This window comes from Pristiophorus japonicus, chromosome 2 (genome assembly GCF_044704955.1).
Source record: "Pristiophorus japonicus isolate sPriJap1 chromosome 2, sPriJap1.hap1, whole genome shotgun sequence".
Taxonomy (NCBI): Eukaryota; Metazoa; Chordata; class Chondrichthyes; family Pristiophoridae; genus Pristiophorus; species Pristiophorus japonicus.
Window position 1 is genome coordinate 151,349,624 of NC_091978.1, and position 5,788 is coordinate 151,355,411.

The window sequence follows — 5,788 nt, forward strand, 5'->3', positions numbered from 1 at the left end:
TTGCAGCCATATAAATACAACAGCCAGGAATAATGGCTGACATAATAAGGCCCCATTTTTTGCCCGGACTCAAAATGTTTGCAATTTATTTGGCGCCAAAAGATGCAGTTTTTGCAATTCGCCCAGGCAAAACCCCAGTCGCAAACCTGCCGAAAATCTAGCCCCTGGAATTTGTAAATACATTCATGAACCCATACAACAGGCATTGTCCTAGAAGTAAGAGGATTCTTCACCACTATTCTGAAGCAAATGCTGATTGGTGACGTTAATATTTCTCACATTAGCTTCTGTGATTGGTGACTAAAACATCCTTTTTCACCTCATGAATGACAATAGTCAAATCACACACCACAGAAGACTGCCATTTGATTTAAAGAATAGTCACAGTGCAAGGTGATATAAAATATAACAATTTAGCTGAAAGTAGTCTCTCTTGGCACGCTCTTGAGCGTCCCTGATTGTAATCACTCATCCATCAGTGCCCGTGCCTTCTGTTGCCTGGGCCCTAAGCTCTAGGGGCTAGACTTTCCACTTCACATCGCCCATCTAAGGCCCATCTATCGTCCAAAACGGACCTCTATCGACCATTTTGATGAAAAAGTGGAAACTAGGCCCAAACATCGCTGGAAAAACAGGTGCCAAGTTTCCACTCACATCGCCGAAATGATCACCAAAATGATCGTCCACACAAGGCCCATCCCAAGTTTCGGCACCTAGCATGCACTTCGCTGGGCTGATGCAAGGCCTAAAACAATCGCTGAGAAATAGTTGCTTTTACCAGGCTTAACAGAAGGAAATGGGCACTACGGACTCCATTTTGAAGATCGGAGGAAGGATGGAGGCAACAGAAAAGAAGGAGCTAAATAGTTGTGAGTTATTTAGAGAGTTATTTGAAGATAATTGTACTCAGAATATTGGAACAGGGAATATAAAGAGATATTATCAAGTTATTTTGTTGAAATTATTTTGTAAATAGCTTTTACATAGTGAAGTTATTTACTGATATTGTTGGGGCCTATCAAATTGACTGGTATACAGCATAGAGATTACAGAGAGTGCAGAGTACAGTGATTAGAGAGTATAGAGTAGAGAAATTATTTAAATCAGTGAAAGAAATTATTGATAGTGATTATGGAGCCTATGCTTTCCCTTCCTTTAATTGCAACTGCTCACACACTGGTTACTGAAAGGATCAATCGAAGAGGTGGCACAGTAATGCGTAGACAGAGACGAAGACAGAAGAGGAGACCGTACAGCCAACGAAGGTACTTGGAAAAGCAATCTTACCTGAACTTGTCTGAAAACGCTTGTCTTAGGAGGCTGCGATTCCGGAAGGAAGTCATCGATGAGATATGTTAACTCGTCAAGGGCGATCTGCAGCCTTCCAGCACCATCAGAACCGCACTGTCCGTTGAGGTGAAGGTTACTGCTACCCTAGCCTTCTACGCATCAGGATCTTTTCAGGCTTCAGCTGGCGACATCTGCCATATCTCTCAGCACGCTACACACTGCTGTATTCGACAGGTGACTGAAGCCCTTTATGCTCGCAGGATGGACTTCATAAGCTTCCCAGTGACCAGAGAGGCACAGACCGAGAGGGCTTTGGGTTTCTCGAGAATAGCAGACTTCCTCAAGGTAAAGGGAGCAATAGACTGCACGCACATTGCCCTGAAAGCACCCTTAAAGAACGCGGAGGTGTTTCATAACAGAAAGGGGTTCCACTCACTAAATGTGCAGCTTGCTGTTGACCACAATCAAACAATTTTGACAGTAAATGCTACATTTCCTGGCAGCATCCATGATGCGCACATCCTATGTGAAAGTGCTATCCTTGACCTGTTTGTCAATCAGCCAGAAGGTCATGGTTGGATGCTGGGGGATAAAGGATATGGCCTTGCCAGTTGGCTGATGACCCCTCTGCGTAATCCTGTCACTGAAGCACAGAAACGATATAATGAAAGTCACATAGCGACTCGCAACATCGTTGAAAAGACAATTGGAGTCCTAAAGCAGTGCTTCAGATGCCTGGATCATTCTGGAGGCCGCCTACAGTACCATCCTGACCAGGTTGCAGAGTTTATTGTGGTGTGTTGCATGCTGCATAACCTAGCTATAAGAAGAGGACAAGTAATGCTAGACCGGGCTGCAGGTCCACCTCCAGAAGGAGGAGAAACAGATGAACCAGCCGGCGAGGAGGAAGAGGAGGAAGAGGCGGAAGAGGACGCAGGTGAGGACATAGGGGAGCACAATCAGCCTGGCGATCTAGCACCGGGACCACCTCCCCCACCCTCCCGAAGACCAGTAGCCAGGGACAGTTACACGGCCGCTAAGCTTTTGCGTCAGCAGCTCATTAATGAATGCTTTGCATGAACTATCATTGTGGATAGTCAAATGTTCATTTACAGTTACGGTTAATCAAAAGTTTCATTTGCATGGGGTCCTCATTGTTGTCTTGCCCGTACTGGCCTGTCATCGGCATTAATGATTACTTTAAGTAAAGTTTAAGTAAAGTACTGCTACAGTAAAGAATAAACAAATAAGGATGAACAACTGTAAATTTGTTAACTAATGTAACTAAGATAGAAGGTACAAAAAAATTTGTTGAATTTAAGGTTTTTATTAACAAAAATGAAAACTAATTTTAAAAAACTAACACCCTCCCTCCACCCACCCTTGCCTTCAAATCCCAACAAATTAAACACAACGATAACAATAACAATTAACATTAAGCCAACCATAACGATAACAATTTACAATCATTATTCAAAAATGAAACAAGTAAACAGCCCTAAACAAACCCCCCCACCCTACCTGCGGCCATGTTTCCCTCCAGGTCCTTTCCCTCCCCGTGTTCTTACCCCGCCTGTCTGTTTTGGTCAAAGCTGACCGACACCAAAACGTTGTGCAGTGTGGGATGGCAAGACTTCCTGCGTGGTGGAGGTGAAGGAGAGAAAGTTGAAGCCTGAGGCTTGACTTCTGAGTCCGGAGGAACTGTGCCCTCCATACTCGCTTGCGTGCTCGGGGTCTCGCTGCGAGCTGACACCACATCTTGGGGTGCAGCCCCGTGTGCAGCCAACAACGCATGTCGAAGGGCATTGGTTGCAGCGGTCTGCTCACGAATTGCCTCCAACGTCTCCCGTGTTGTCTGTGACTGCACGGAAGACCAGTTGGAGAAGTTCATGCTGAACTCACTCCAGGTTGTCGGAAACTGGCTCCAGTTCTCGGAGAACTTGCTCCAGCTTGCGGAGAACTGGTTCCAGTTTGCAGAGAAACCCGTGAAACCCTGGATAAGGTCCCGACCGATTGTGACCGTCTCCCTGCACAGGGATAGTAAGCTCTCCGTCTGGCCCTCCATGGTAGGCGATTGCCCACCTCGCTGACCCGACCTCTGTGGGGTCAGCGTTGGCACCACCACCTGTGCACTGCTTGGTCCCCGTGCATCTTCCATCTCAATTGAGATGGCGGCAGGTTGTTCCCCCCCCCCTCAAAAACACAGTCATCTTCCTCCTCCTCCTCCTCCTCCTCCAATGCCTCCTCCTCCAAAGCCTCTTCCACCTCCTGCTCTTCCTCCACAGTTTGCGTGTGTTCCTCCTCTTCCTCCTGCAAGCTCGTTGATGTCCCTTGTTCTGATTCCACCGACACTTGACCTTAAAAATACAAATGACGTTTCTAAACATTTATAAACATTTAAATACAACTTTATAGGAAATTAACGGTGCTCATTATTATTAAACATTGATATCAATACATAACACTTTTTCAATAACCCAATACATATAACTAATTTTCAATACCCCATCAATACCCCATATGCACAATGGTTCACCAGGGCTGACATGAACTCATTCGTGAATCATGAATATCTCAAAAGTCATAAAACATTATCATAAAGCATTATCATTGAAGGACATTACAAGAGTAACTAAGATATTTTAAAGATGTATTTGATAATGTTTGATACATTGCACAGTTCCCAATACTCACGAGACTCGAGGGTGGGTTCGGCCAAACCACGGGTTGTGACCGAACAGCTGTCAGGCTCCACTAGGGCCACTGCAAGCTTCTCATATTCACTTAATGTTTGAATCTGAGCTGAGCCACCGCCTGTCCTCCTTTGCTTTCTTCTTCTGTAAATGATAAGATAACATTGCATGGTATAAGCTAATTGACTTGGTAATAAACATTTCAGATTAACATAATTAAATGGTCGATTAGAACTTTGCATTGAATATGAATGGGCTATGGTTTGGCAGATGGAATACAATGTCGGAAAATGTAAGGTCATCCACCTTGGAAAAAAAAACAGTAAAAGGGAATATTATTTGAATGGGGCGAAATTACAACATGCTGCGGTGCAGAGGGACCTGGGGGTCCTTGTGCATGAATCCCAAAAAGTTAGTTTGCAGGTGCAGCAGGTAATCAGGAAGGCGAATGGAATGTTGGCCTTCATTGCGAGAGGGATGGAGTACAAAAGCAGGGAGGTCCTGCTGCAACTGTATAGGGTATTGGTAAGGCCACACCTGGAGTACTGCGTGCAGTTTTGGTCACCTTACTTAAGGAAGGATATACTAGCTTTGGAGGGGATACAGAGACGATTCACTCGGCTGATTCCAGAGATGAGGGGGTTACCTTATGATGATAGATTGAGTAGACTGGGTCTTTACTCGTTGGAGTTCAGAGGATGAGGGGTGATCTTATAGAAACATTTAAAATAATGAAAGGGATAGACAAGATAGAGGCAGAGAGGTTGTTTCCACTGGTTGGGGAGACTAGAACTAGGGGGCACAGCCTCAAAATACGGGGGAGCCAATTTAAAACCGAGTTGAGGAGGAATTTCTTCTCCCAGAGGGTTGTGAATCTGTGGAATTCTCTGGCCAATGAAGCAGTTGAGCAGTTGAGGCTAGCTCATTGAATGTATTCAAATCACAGATAGATAGATTTTTAACCAATAAGGGAATTAAGGGTTATGGGGAGCGGGCGGGTAAGTGGAGCTGAGTCCACGGCCAGATCAGCCATGATCTTGTTGAATGGCGGAGCAGGCTCGAGGGGCTGGATGGCCTACTCCTGTTCCTAATTCTTATGTTCTTATTATGTTCTTACGGCTCAGGGGATCAAGGGCCATGGAGAGAAAGCAGGAAATGGGTACTGAGGGAATGATTAGCCATGATCTTGTTGAATGGTGGTGCAGGCTCGAAGGGCCGAATGGCCTACTCCTGCACCTATTTTCTATGTTTCTATGAACAATATGAACAATATTGCACAAGATAAAATTCAACGTAGTCTTAGGATGCATAAATTATTTCATAATTAATTTAATACTATAACGAAATGACATTGAATATTCCAATTTAAATATAAAATATGTATAATTTTAAATATAAAATGCAACTTACTCTGGCTGCTGACAGCAAGCTGTTCCATCTTTTGCGGCACTGGTCCGGAGTCCGCACTTCATTTGGATGTTGAAGTCACCATGTTGGCAATCTCTGCTCATTTGCGACGGTATGCACGGGGTGTAGGTTTCCCCTGCCCACCCCGTGTTAAGTCCGCCCACCTGTCGTTCACGATGCTCACTAGAGCCTCGTTCGCCTCCTCGCTAAAGGGCTTAGCCCTTTTATGGTCCAATTCGGCCTCCATTATCTTATTTTGTAAAATTATTATTTTACACAATATATTTATTTTTCTATTATAGGGTTAGGGTAACTTTCAGTGGTAACTAATAGTTTACAAACGGTTAATCTTTCAAAAATTAAATAAAAAAGTTAATCTACATACACAAGCTGAGCTG

The 5,788-nt window shown here is 44.4% G+C and overlaps 1 long non-coding RNA gene across 1 annotated transcript; it reads right to left on the reverse strand.

Annotated features, from left to right (window-relative positions):
• Positions 1–3,560: 3,560 nt before the first annotated feature.
• LOC139232528 (uncharacterized) lies at positions 3,561–5,578 on the reverse strand. The gene is made up of 3 exons (XR_011588024.1): positions 5,394–5,578; positions 3,985–4,127; positions 3,561–3,647 (listed from the first exon to the last, which is right to left on the reverse strand). It is a non-coding gene; the product is annotated as an uncharacterized lncRNA (long non-coding RNA).
• Between the last annotated feature and the right edge of the window lie 210 nt (positions 5,579–5,788).